Source organism: Pinus tabuliformis, chromosome 2_1 (assembly GCF_031772625.1).
Source record: "Pinus tabuliformis cultivar Carrire ecotype Pingquan chromosome 2_1, CPIR1, whole genome shotgun sequence".
Taxonomy (NCBI): Eukaryota; Viridiplantae; Streptophyta; class Pinopsida; order Pinales; family Pinaceae; genus Pinus; species Pinus tabuliformis.
In genome coordinates this window covers 402,117,695-402,131,742 of record NC_142299.1, presented here as the reverse complement: position 1 = coordinate 402,131,742, position 14,048 = coordinate 402,117,695, and positions in this window count along the sequence as shown.

The window sequence follows — 14,048 nt, the reverse complement described above, 5'->3', positions numbered from 1 at the left end:
GGGGAAGACAAAGGCCATTAGCACCGGTCTTGTAAACTAGGCAAAACAGAATTTTCAGGGGAAATGGTGTAAAAGGGAAATGATCTACTCATGAAGAGGGACATAATGGGAGTTTCTTCATGAAGGAAAAGCATGAGGGGTTCACTATAGAGGTCCTCTAGGATCAAGGAATGGGGAGTACATGGACAGTGACAAAATGTTGTGTAACATATGCCCCCTAAAGCGTGAAGGCCGAGCCAGAGTGGGGGACGAAATGATTTATAAATTAGTGCGGGGAACCGCTCTGCTATCGGAAAACCTCCAAGCAAGTACATATACATGTACATAAACTGAAATCTCTGTCAAATGATACATGAATCATGGCATGGACACGGCCATCCAAAGAATGATAATGTAAATGGATCTAGGTATGGGCGCAACCATCCGTCAAAGAGGATCATAATGAAACCAAGGTATGGTCACAATCATCCAGAGAATGAGAAGGATCGCATATGATAACTCATGGTCTGGTCGCAGCTAACCCTCTAAAAGAGACATGCATATCATCATAGCCATGTCACATCACTTTGCAACCTGGACTTTTGTGATCTAAGTCCAGGGCCTTGTGTTCCAAAATGACCCGGTCAAAGTGCAGATCCTAGCATGCGAATAGATGTGTTGACGTCAAACATGGTAGAAAGTCGCTTGATTACAAGTCAATGATGTAAACTATTAACAAGCGCGAGAGAAACCATCAATAATGAAAATGGCCCTCAATGTACTATCAGCACAATTCACAGAATGTGAATACAGGAACTGAAGTCAAACACCCATGAAATCACTCGATCGAAAGCCAATGATGTGAACTTGTCGTTGAGTGCGAAGAACTTGCCATTGAGGCATGCAAGATCTAAGGTACTAGAAGGGAGTTTCTCAGTCAAATTCTTGGATAATGAGTGGATGTCAACAGAAAGCGACCGTGTCGAAGGAGGGCCATAATAAATCCCACATCATCGATGCGAGACGAGAGGACGCAAAATGATTTTGGATGATACAGAGAAACAGAGGTAAGTGTAACTATAGAAGGACAACTCTTGAAGATATCAACGACACAACCAGAATTTTGGAAGCTTTTGGATCCATGGGATCAGTGGTCATAATGACATAGCAGAGATCAGATGGCAGGCAAAAATGAACGGCCCAAACCCAGGAAGGTCAATGATGTAAAGGAGGATGTCCCAACCTGACACGAAGTAAAGAGTGTCATGTTCACGAGTGAGCTACCGACACGACTGATAGATTTCCAAATTCCCCCCCCACCATTTCTAGCGAGTACCCCAAATATTTTTTAATCGCGAGCTTGAAGGGGATAGCATATGCTTGCATTGTAAGTTCATCCTTCGGATGAATCTGACCTAGGAAGTTTAATGAGCCCTAGGAAGGAGAAACTTTTGTTTGTCATGGCGATGAATCCGATGTTGTTTAATAGTTTAACGAGTCCGACAAAGGTGTAACTCGGTATCTTTTTCATGTTTAGAGAGATTGAAAAAGACACATAAAAGAAAACTCCACATGGTCCCTTTTCGTACGTTTGTGTCTCTCGAGCCCAAAAAGGTAGAGAACAATTTTTTAGAGAACCACTTGACCATTTCAGTCAAGGAGTACCTTTTTCGTAAATAGTGCCTCCCATCCCAAAAAAGGGGTAAACTTTGTTGGAAATAATAATGAGAGGGGGGGTGAATCAGTATTAGAAACTTAACAATATTTCATTTCCATAAACAGATTTGTATACGCTACTTCTATTAATGCAACTTGCATATATACGCAACTGTGTTTAGAGCAACCAACGTATACCTTGTAAACTTATCATTTAGTCAGTTAATCATTAATCTATGTATCAGAACCATATAAGAAGTAACAGGTATAGTAAAAACAATGCAGACAATCACACACAAGAACACAAGATATAAGGTGGAAACCAAATGTGGGTGAAAACCACCTGCTGCAATTTGTCTCTATTTTCTTTTAATAAGAAACCTTTTTTTACAATATTTCTGTACTGGCGTAGTCTTATACCAGCACGCAGGCTTCTACCTGCAGAAGGCTACAACCTTCTCTCATTCTCCAGCTTCTCCTGGAAGGGAGATACAACCCCCGTAGATCTTGTACTAGCTGATGTACTAGTATGTAGGTGCTGACCTATAGAAGGCTACAACCTTCTCTTTTCTTCCAATGACCACATTTCATAAATTTTCAGACTAGATCCATCAATAACATCAATCAAACATCAAATATATCTGCATCAATCAATCTCCTTTGCACCAAACAAAACTGAATCAAACAATCACTTTTCTGAAAGTTGTAACCATAACATAGTAACAATAACCAAAACCCAATGCAAAACCCAAAACACTGCAACAACAAACAGAAGTAGCTAAAACATATTTTATGAGATGTACGCTACTTCAATGTGTAGAACCTGCGTTCATATGTTGTTATCTAAAGGCAGACTTATGTATACGCTGTTTTGAAATGTCGAACCAGCGTGTATACACACCTTTGCTATACTGAACCTGCGTATAGATATGTAAAAGATGATTTAACCTTTACAACTATTCAGACATCAGTTATACCTAGATCATCAGATTTACAGATTATGACATGCGCCAATAAAAGATCAAAACCACACAAAGATACTTCTCTTCAAGCCTAAAGATCTTGACCCATCAATATAACTTTATCCTTCTTCAAGTGCTCAAGTTCCTCCTTGATTCAGATCCAGCTATGCACCATAACCCAATGACCAGTAGTCTAGATCTTTCTCTTCATTAGATATTCAATACTTGAGTGCCTTTGCCTAATGATCTCCTTCTTCTTTTATAGTCTTAGGCCTTACTCAATACCATGGTAAAAAACCACTTAGAAGCAATACCTAAGACCAAAGACTTGGGGTCAACACTTCAGTCAAGATACCTCGGATCAATACCATGGGTCAAAATACCAGGGACCAAATACCACAGACAAAAACCAAGTTTTCCAACATGTACACGCTTTTCCTTGCGTGAAAGTGCATGTATACGCATACGTGGCTCTTGGTCTGCTAGACCACGTGTATACGTGGCTTGGTCAAGGGGAACCTATGCATACTTCTTTTTCTTTCATTCTGTGAGCCTAAAATGTGATCTGTCATCTGAGTGAGTTGCCATCAAGGACAACACCTGTGTCATAGCGCCAAACCTGTGTCATAATGCCAACAATCTCCCCCTTTGGACTTGATGGCAACCCCAAGTCATTCTCCCCCTTTGTCATCAAGGGCAAAGGGTTATGCTCCCCCTGAGTACATGCTGAATTCTCTGATATACTGAAGTGTGCTGATCATGTTCCCCTTGATTGTAAGCAAGATCTGCAAAAAGATGTTCTACAAGAAGAACATGACTTTATACATCATAAATGACCTTCCTATCATTAAAGACTCATACATACATCCATCTCCCAACCATGTGGGGATATACCAAGATTGACTCATCCATCCAACCAAGTGGGGATATACCAAAAGTTTATACATGATAAAACAAGAACATTACATCATCCATCCCAGGCATAGTGGGGAAACAAAATAGGTCGTTACATGACCTTGATAATAAAATATATACATGACATAGAGACAAAATATCTAAAACAAGACTATGATAGTCATCAGCAACTATCATCAACAACATCTATCAATCACCATCCAGACCAGCAACCATGATCTCCCTCTATGCTTGAATAAAAAACAACTGTGAAATTGTACCAAGATCTTCTAAGATAATGCCAACAATGCATTATTAGAAGTATATGCTCCCCCTGAACCTGTGCCAGATGATCACTGTCAGACCCATATTAGACTCTTTTCATCCTGAGTCTGGCCCACTGATATTCTTCAAACCAACATATACGCGGCTGTATCTATAGAAACCGGTGTATGTACGCGGATACGCTTCATGAAACTCGCGTACAACCATTATTCTCTGAAACAGATAAGTGTCAACAGCAAGATGATGCATCAACTACTCCCAGCTTCTGTCTGAGGTATTTAAATGTCTCTCTGGGCAGTGGTTTGGTGAATATGTCAGCAACCTGTTCCTTAGAGGGAACATACTCCAATTTGACCTTTTGTTCAAGTACTTGTTCCCAGAGAAAATGATATTTGATATGTATGTGCTTGGTCTTGGAATGCATGATTGGATTCTTTGAAATACTGATTGCACTTGTATTATCACATAGAATGGAGATGGGTGGAGTACATGTGATCTGAATGTCTTGCAATGTTTGCATCATCCAAAGAGTTGTGTGCAACAGCCACATATTCTGCTTCAACTATAGATAATGCAATTGAACTTTGTTTCTTGCTGAACTAAGACACCAATATGGAACCCATATAGAATGCACCACCACTAGTTCGTTTTCTATCATCCACGCTTTCTGCCCAATATGCATTTGTATATGAATGAAGTGTGATATTTGTATCTCTGGGATACCATAAACAAAATTTTTGTGTCCCTTGAAGATATTTAAAAATCCTTTTGACTGCTTGAAGGTGTGCTTCCTTTGGATTTGCTTGGAATCTTCCAACTATTCCCACTACATGCATGATGTCTGGTTGGGTACCTGTTAGATAGAGCAAACTACCAATCATGGATCTGTAGGTTGGTTGATGTACTGTTGCTGATTCATCATTTGCACTAAGGCTGCATCCTGTTACCATAGGAGTACATACTGGTTTAGAATCTTCCATTCCATATTTCTTCAATATCTGCTTGAGGTACTTGGCTTGTGATAGAAAAATACCATCTTTATTTTGTTGAACTTGTAAACTAAGAAAATATGTGAGCTCACCAAGAAGGGACATTTCAAATTCTTTTTGCATTACCAAAGCAAATTTTTGACTCATGGCTTCTTCATTACTCCTAAAAATGATATCATCAACATACACAACATGTATTAGCAAGTTATCATTGTCAAATTTTATATATAGATTGCTATCAGCTGATCCTTTTGAAAAACCTTGTTGATGAAGGTATTTGTCAATACGATAATACCAGGCCCTTGGAGCTTGTTTTAGACCATAGAGAGCCTTTATGATTCTGCATACAAGTTTTGGATCATTTCCAAGGATGAATCCGTTTGGTTGCTCAATATACACTTCTTCTTCTAGGTCTCCATTAAGAAAGGTAGATTTCACATCCATTTGATATAATTTGAACTTCTGAAAGCTAGAAAGAGCAAGGAACATTCTTATGGCTTCAAGTCTAGCGACAGGTGCAAAAGTTTCTTCAAATTCTATACCTTCTTATTGAGCATACCCTTTACAAACAAGTCTAGCCTTGTTGTTTCTCATAACTTCTCCATTTTCATTCAGCTTGTTTTTGAATATCCATTTGGTTCCTATGACATTCTTATCATGAGGTCTAGGAACTAATTCCAAAGTATTATTCTTTTCAATTTGTTCAAACTCTTCATTCATGGCCTTGACCCAACATTCATCTTTGCATGCTTCATGTACATTTTGTGGTTCGATGGAAGAGAGCAATGCTAGATAGCTTGAAGCCTCTATAATAGTTCTTCTTGTCTACACACCTACCTCTTTCTGTCCCAAAATTTGAGTCTCTGGATGATTTTCCTGAACATATCTGGATGGAGTCTTTTCTTCTGCCATTATCTGCTCTTCTGGTGCTTCATTGGTTTCTTCTTCTTGAGCATTATTCTGATTTGATGTGGAAGGATAATCCTCATCATCTTCCCACTCTTCAGTTTTTACCTGCTTTGGAATTTCGCCTGCTTCATCAACCACAACATTAATACTTTCAACAATTTTTCCTAGTCTTTTATTATAACACTTGTATCCTTTACTTTGGGAAGAGTAATGAAGGAGAATGCCTTCATTTGCTCTAGGTTCAATCTTGCCAAGTTTTTCATCAGTCCTTTTGATGTAACATTTGCTTCCAAAAACTTTGAATTATCTTACAGTAGAAGTCTTACCATACCAAAGTTCATGAGGAGTTTGAGTGCTGTTTACCCGAACATTCGTTTTGTTGAGAATAGTGACGGAAACAAATGCAACTTCACCCCAGAAGGTTGTAGGAGTTCCAAACTCATCTAGCATAGCACGAGACATTTGTTGAATAGTTCTGTTCATCCTTTCTACCACTCCATTTTGCTGAGCAGTCCTTGTAGTAGAGAATTCCCTTCTTATTCCATGTTCTTCACAAAAGTCGAAGAATTCATTCGAGGTAAATTTCCCTCCTCGATCAGATCTGAGACATTTGATTTTATGATCTGATTCATTTTCAACCAAAGCTTTGAAGGCTTTGAACTTTTCAAATGCTTCGTATTTATGCTTTAGAAGTCCTATCTAGCACATTCTGGAAAAGTTGTCAATGAACAATATAAAGTATTCTTCTCCACGAGGTGACTTTTTCCTTGATGGACCAGATAAATCAATATGGACAAGTTCAAGTGGCTTACTACCTGATCCTTCTTTCTCAGGAAAATGTGTTCTGGTTTTCTTACCAAATTGAAATGATTTGCATATTGTATTTTCTGGAATTCTGATGTCAGGAAGATCGCGAACAGCCTGAATTTGCATGCTTTCCTTATCTGAGGGAAGCTTAGACACCCCAATATTCTGTGCCATAGCCAGTGTTCATCATTTTTGCTTTGATAGCATTGTTGTTGTCCTCCCTTGAGTATGTATAAATTATTTGGAGTTCTTATGCCTTTGATCACTGTTTCTCCTGTATCAAGCTCATGAACAACACATCCATTTGATTGAAATACTACTTCATTTCCTTCAACACACATTTGACTAACACTCAACAGATTATGCTGTAAACCATCAATAGACATAACATTCCCAGATTTGACCTTTTCTTTTAAGAGAACAGAGCCTTTACCTTTTATGATTGTAGGGGTGTCATTTCCAAATGAGACCTTCCTTTCCTTTTCTAAGGCACTATATGACTGAAGTTTTTCTTTATCACCTATCATGTGTTTCGAGCATCCACTGTCGATGTACCATTTATTTTCTTGTCCTTATACATATAAGGCTATACCACATCTTTCGGTTTGTGGTTCTTTCTTTTTCCATGTTTTGGGACCCAATCAAGCTTGCTCCTTCTAAGATGTTTGCCGAAATTTACTTCTACATTTAGAGTCTTCATGACCGAAGTTGTTATAGATAGAGCATTATGTTTCATTTTCAAGAGAAGAAAAGTTATTATAGGTCCTTTTCATGATCCCAGTCACATTCCTTTGATTTTGTACTTCTCTAGTCATGATGGTCTTGTAAGCAACACATTGAGCAACTTTGTGTCCAAAGTTATGACATGAAAAACATTGGCCATTAAAGAAATTCCTGTGCTTACCTAATCTACTGACCTGATGATTGTAGTTTCCATTGACATTCATTCTTGAAGCAAATTGAGAACGATTTACTTGTGGTTGGTTATAGCTTTTGTTCATCCTTGAAGTAATCTACCTCAACCTTGAGGTAATGTCAACCTGTTCATTTCTCGTTGCTGCATCAAGATAGCTTTTGGAGGTTGATGGCTTCTGTGCTTGAGATGGTTCTTCAATGTATCCAAGACCTATCTTTATCAGAGGAGAACGCTGCACATTGATAATTTCATCTAAAGTTTCTGATCCTTTAGTAAACTTAATATTGAGAGCTTTTGTTTTCTCAATTTCTTTTCTTAGACCCACAATTTCACATTCTAACTTTTCATTGTGTTTTTTGCTTTCAGAAAGTTGGAATGTAAGAGTATCTATAATCATACTCTTTTCTTATAAACAGACTTTAAGTTTAGAAATTTCTTCATAGAGACCATCTTCATCTAAAGCATCCAAAAAATCATCATCTTCAAAAGCCATCAGAAGTCTATAATCATTATTATTTTCATCTTCATCACTATTTGATAAACCATCACTATCCTCATGCATATAGTAGCTCTTTTCATTTACACTTTGTTTTCTATTCCATTCTACTATTTCCTTACCTTTATCAAGCTTATCTTTGTGAGGACATTTGGCAGCATAATGACCTACTCTTCCATAAGAAAAAAATTTGAAAGGTAGTTTACCTCTGAATCTTCCAGAACCCCGTTGAAGGTTCTTGACAAAGTTTGATTCTTCCTCTCCTTTTGACGTATGTCCTGACTCATTGAGTTCTCCTTTCCTTGAAGCTTTGAATGCGAATTCTCTCATATCTGATGGGCCCCCTTTTCTCATTTCGAAAGCAATTAGGATTCCGTGCAACTGTGACATAGTAATACTTTGAAGATCCTGCTTTTCTTCTATGGCAGAAACTTTTGATTCAAACTTAGAAGACAAGGATCATAGAACCTTTTCAACTAAAGTAACTTCTTTTATCTCTGCACCCAATTTTTTCATGTGATTAACAATCTCATCTATACGTAAGAAAACATTAGCTACACTTTCATCATTGTGCATTCTGAGAGTTTCATATTGAATTCTGAGAGATTGTAGTTTTGCACGTTTTACCTGATCATCTCCTTCATAGCATAGAATGATCTTGTCCCATATTTCTTTGGCAGTTTTGAGCTGCATAACCTTGACGAATTCTAATTGTGATAGACTCCCCAATAGAGTATTGACAGCCTCTGCATTTGTTTCATACTGCTTTTTACCTGTTGTATTTGTAGGAGTTACTGATGGAAATGTGTATCCTCCTTCCATGATATCCCAAACTTCTGTTCCAAGAGATTGAAGATAGGTTGTGGTTCTTACCTTCCAATAGACGAAGTTGCTACCATTAAAGATTGGTGGCCTGATGGATGCCTCTCTTTCGTAGTTGCTCATGATGATAGATCTTCCTTCAAGCAATCGATCTTCTTCTGAAGGACCTTCTCTGATACCAATTGTTGGAAATAATACTGAAAGGGGGGGGGGGGGGTGAATCAGTATTAGCAACTTAACAATATTTTATTTCCATAAACAGATTTGTATACGCTACTTCTGTTAATGCAAATTGCGTATATACGTAACTGTATTTAGAGAAACCAGCGTATACCTTGTAAACTTTCTATTTAGTCAATTGATCTTTAATCTATGTATCAGAACCATATAAGCAGTAACATGTATAGTAAAAATAGTGCAGACAATCACACACAAGAACACAAGATATAAGGTCGAAACCCAATGTGGGTGAAAACCACCTGCTGCAATTTGTCTCTATCTTCTTTTAATAAGAAACTTCTTTTTACAATATTTCTGTACTGGTGCAGTCTTATACTAGCACACAGGCTTCTACCTGTAGAAGGCTACAACCTTCTCTTGTTCTCCAACTTCTCCTGGAAGGGAGCTACAACCCCCTTAGCTCTTGTACTAGCTGATGTACTAGTACATAGGTGCTGACCTACAGAAGGCTACAACCTTCTCTTTTCTTCCAAGGACCACATTTCACAAATTTCAGACTGGATCCGTCAATAACATTAATCAAAAATCAAATATATCTGCATCAATCAATCTCCTTTGCACCAACCAAAACTAAATCAAACAATCACTTTTCTTAAAGTTCTAACCATAACACAGTAACAATAACCAAAACCCAATGCAGAACCCAGAGCACTGCAACAGCAAACAGAAGTAGCTAAAACATATTTTATGAAACGTACGCTACTTCAATGTGTCGAATTTGCATTCATACGTTGTTATCTGAAGGTAGACCTGCATATACGCTATTTTGAAATGTCGAACCAGCATGTATACATGCCTTTGCTATACTGAACCTGCGTATAGATCTGTAAAAGATGATTTAACCTTTACAACTATTCAGACATCAGTTATACCCAAATCATCAGATTTACAGATTACGACATGCACCAATAAAAGATCAAAACCACACAAAGATACTTCTCTTCAAGCCTAAAGATCTTGACCCATCAATAGAACTTTATCCTTCTTCAAGCGCTCAGGTTCCTCCTTGATTCAGATCCAGCTATGCACCATAACCCAATGACCAGTAGTCTAGATCTTGCTCTTCATTAGATATTCAATACTTGAGTGCCTTTTCCTAATGATCTCCTTATCCTTTTATAGTCTTAGGCCTTACTCAATACCATGCTCCAAAACCACTTAGAAGCAATACCTAGGACCAAATACCTGGGGTCAACACTTCAGTCAAGATACCTTGGATCAATACCATGGGTCAAAATACCAGGGACCAAATACCATGGACAAAAACCAAGTTTTCCAACATGTACGTGCTTTTCCTTGCGTGAAAGTGCGTGTATATGCATATGCGCCTTTTGGTCTGCTAGACCACGTGTATACGCGGCTTGGTCAAGGGGAACCTACGTATACTTCTTTTTCTTTCATTCTGTGAGCCTGAACTATGATCTGTCATCTGAGTGAGTTGCCATCAAGGACAACACCTATGTCATAGCGCCAAACCTGTGTCATAATGCCAACAAACTTAAACTGGTCACGCGATGTTTCGCATCCGTTAACGAGTTCGAAACGACAAGGTCTCGACCATGTTTTTGTTCTTAAAGGGTTGGAAAAGAGCTAAAAGTAGACCTCCTATTTTCATTATCTTTTACGAGTCAAAAATGGAAAAATACTCGGTGATCTTTTCATTTTTTACGAGTCAGAAAAGAGCTTAAAGGTGACTCTTCCTGGAGGAATGAGTGGTATAAAGGGTAGAAATTGGTTCCGATAATGGAGGAACTGCTCAAAACATGTAGTGCTTAAGAGGATGGATAATAAAACCACCCATCATTGCGGTCCCTCAGGAAAGGAAAATCAAACAAGTGAAAGAAAATGATCAGCCAAAGAGATGGTGGTTGATGGAATGAAACAACCAAGGCTCATCTAGCATAAATCAACTGACTAAAGCGGCAATCACGAGATGTAGATTGGGCATGGGTTCATTTTTACACAAGCTTGAACCATGGAAAACTGTACCTGGATTTAGTTTCATGTCTACACAAGCTTGAAACGAAAAACTATGTTTGTTGTAAGTTCGCATGCACCCAACATAATGACTCAATCGAGGTACATGCCCCCCAAGCTTCATTTCAATCAACTAGATGGATGGAATGAAGGTTTACTTTCGAGATCTAGGAAAGACTCGACTGGAATTTTACGAGATCTTAATCAAAGACTCGATTTGGAAAATGGAGTTGCTTCATTTTTTAACGAGGTTGACACAGTAAAAGAACTATCCTCGAAATCAGTTTCATTTTCTAACGAGGTTGATACAAAAAATAACTATCCTTGTGGCCCTTGTTTCATTTTTTAACAAGGTTGATACAGGAACAAACTATCCTTGGAACCTTGTTTCATTTTTTAACGAGCTTGACACAAGACAAAGAACTATGCTCACCCCTTGTTTCATTTTTTAACGAGCTTGACACAAGATAAGGAACTATGCTCATATCCTTTGTTTCATTTTTAACGAGGTTGACACAAGACCAGGAACTATCCTCGTACATATGTTCATGAACCATACGAGAACATGACTACCAAGAGGTCTTCAATAGACAGAAGAACCATGCTCCGGGAGGAATACTTGTCATTTGGTACCAGAGATAGATCGGGTTCCAATGCCCCCAGTACATAATGTACAATACCATTTGTGTGATCACTAGTAGATGCGGAGACGAAACGAGTAACCACATAATTGACTTGTGGTGGGGAAGGTACTTCTTACAAATAAGAGCCGATAGGGGACAATGGTTGCAACGGAGGTGCCTGGTGACTAATGAATGACAATTGATCAATGGTCACTATTCGTCCTTCATGCGGAAAACAAACCACACAGAAAAGCGAAGAAACAAGAGCTCCCAGGACATAAACATAGTCGCGTCCAAGGAGAAGATTGAAATCTAATGGACCTTGGACTACCATCACATCTATATAGACGGTCTTTCCTCCCAAACTAATAGGGAACTTCGGAAGGATCCCTAAGGGTTGACTGGTTCCTCCGTTGAAAGCCAACAAATTCTGAGTGACAGGCACAAGCTGTGGGGAGCCCAAAGCTTGCTAAGTAGTAGAAGACATGATGCTAACAGATGCGCCTTCATCTAATATAGTGCTAGGTACTACCATATTATAGGCTTGTATTGTGATCTGGAAAGGCACATAAGATGGGAGGCGGAAAGAAATCAATGGACCCCAATCGAAAGAGACAATAAAACTACTTGGTGGGGGTATCATATGATTGCCCCCATGCTGTATAGGAATAGGAGAAGGACCCTCCTGAACAACCGGGACGGGAGGGTCACTCTTCGATTTATGAGAATCTGAGGAAATGAGAAGAACATGAGGAGTATGATCAACACTCTCTTCTGAAATAGAGTGAGAAACTAGTGGTGAAACCATGTCAACACTCTTTTCGACCAATGGTTGGTCGGGAATAGACACAAGAGAGTCTCTCTCAGGAAGAGTACGATAGGCAAGAGATGAATCCAAGTCAATCTCTTTACCAACTAGGAGAGGGTCAGAAGAAAGACTCTGATAACCAACAAGACGTTGGGGTTGAGGAGCTGCAAGGCTTTCCAAAACTTTGGAAGCTTTATCCTTAAGAGGAAAAAGGTGAAGAAGATGCTTTCCTTCACATAACCTACAGGGGAATCTAATCTTCCCTTTCTTCTTACCCTCGTTAACCAAGGATACAACATCGACATGATCTCCAAAGGTCGATGGGGATGGTCGATTCAGGTTTTGAGACCATACCTCTAAGACTCTGGGAATGCCAAGATAGTCTCGAAGGAGATGGTCACCCTTGCACAACATGCAAGGGAATTTGACCTTCCGCAGAGGATCAGAAGGTTTGTCGGTGGGAAGTGCATTTGGAGAAATAGCTGCATGGTTGACCTCTCGCTTATCTGACTTCTTCTTCTTCTTCTTAGCCTCCTGGTTACTGGATTTCAAACTTTCACCATGCAATGTAGAAGATGAGGGTGAAGAAATGGGGGAAGAAGGTGAGGGGTCAACCTCAGAATCATCATGACATGATTCAAATGAAGGAGACATTTGCACAGGAGTCAGGACACTTGGGACCACCGAGGTCGAAAATAAATAGACAGGTAAACCAATAGTTAACTGAGGGAGGGACAACGTTGCCATATAAGGAGCACCAACATTTCCAAAAGAAGGAAAAGGACCAGGATTCCCTTCTGAGGGGAACCCTTGACAAGTAGACTCTGGGAATGTTGCCATTAGAATCAACCCTAAAGAATCACTAAGGAAGATAACTTTAACCAGGAGTATTTCGTGGGTAGTTAATTTTAAGACATTGAAACAAAACTTTGCCTTTTCATATTTTAAGAGTCGAGAAAGGGACGAAAGGTGACTCTATCACTTTCGATTGGAAACGAGCTCGAAAGGACAAGCGCTCAAATGATATTTTAATTTTAATGAGTCAAAAAAATCAAATGACTGCTTTGAATGATCTAGGTAAACAGGATTACCAGACAACCATGAACTGCAGAATACCTCTCGGTTACGAGCAGGAAATCTCCCCAAATGTTGTGTTCGGTGTATCACATTTGCAAGGCGGCCGACTCAGCATCCTAAGGATAAAAGGATTGCATCCTAGAGGGGTCTCCCATTATATACTCAACGGTACAGGGAGCACAAATCCATACTAGCATTGTCTAATGCCGAAGCTAATGATAGGTGCTAGGTTTAAAGACGTCAGAACACGTCTCTAGCCTAGACCACTAAGTGTGAGCATTAAGTTTCAATGCTTTCTTAGGTTAATTCAATAAATTTTAACAGTTGATCTTGAATTAGGTTTCAATTACAAGGCCTTACCACTGTCATCTAGCAAAAGCTCCTACATGTAGCTATATGAGAAAAGAGATCTTGGTCTTCGATGAAAGTTATCACTAATTGAGAGATAGAGAACACAAAATTAATGCAACAATCGAAGAATGAAATCTTTCACTAATAAGTCTCCTAAATGCTCTTAATCTTCCTATAACAACATAAGAAGTTTCATTTCATTTCCAATGCTTATCATGATGCAAATCTAGCTTCTCAATAATGCTACTAATGTAATA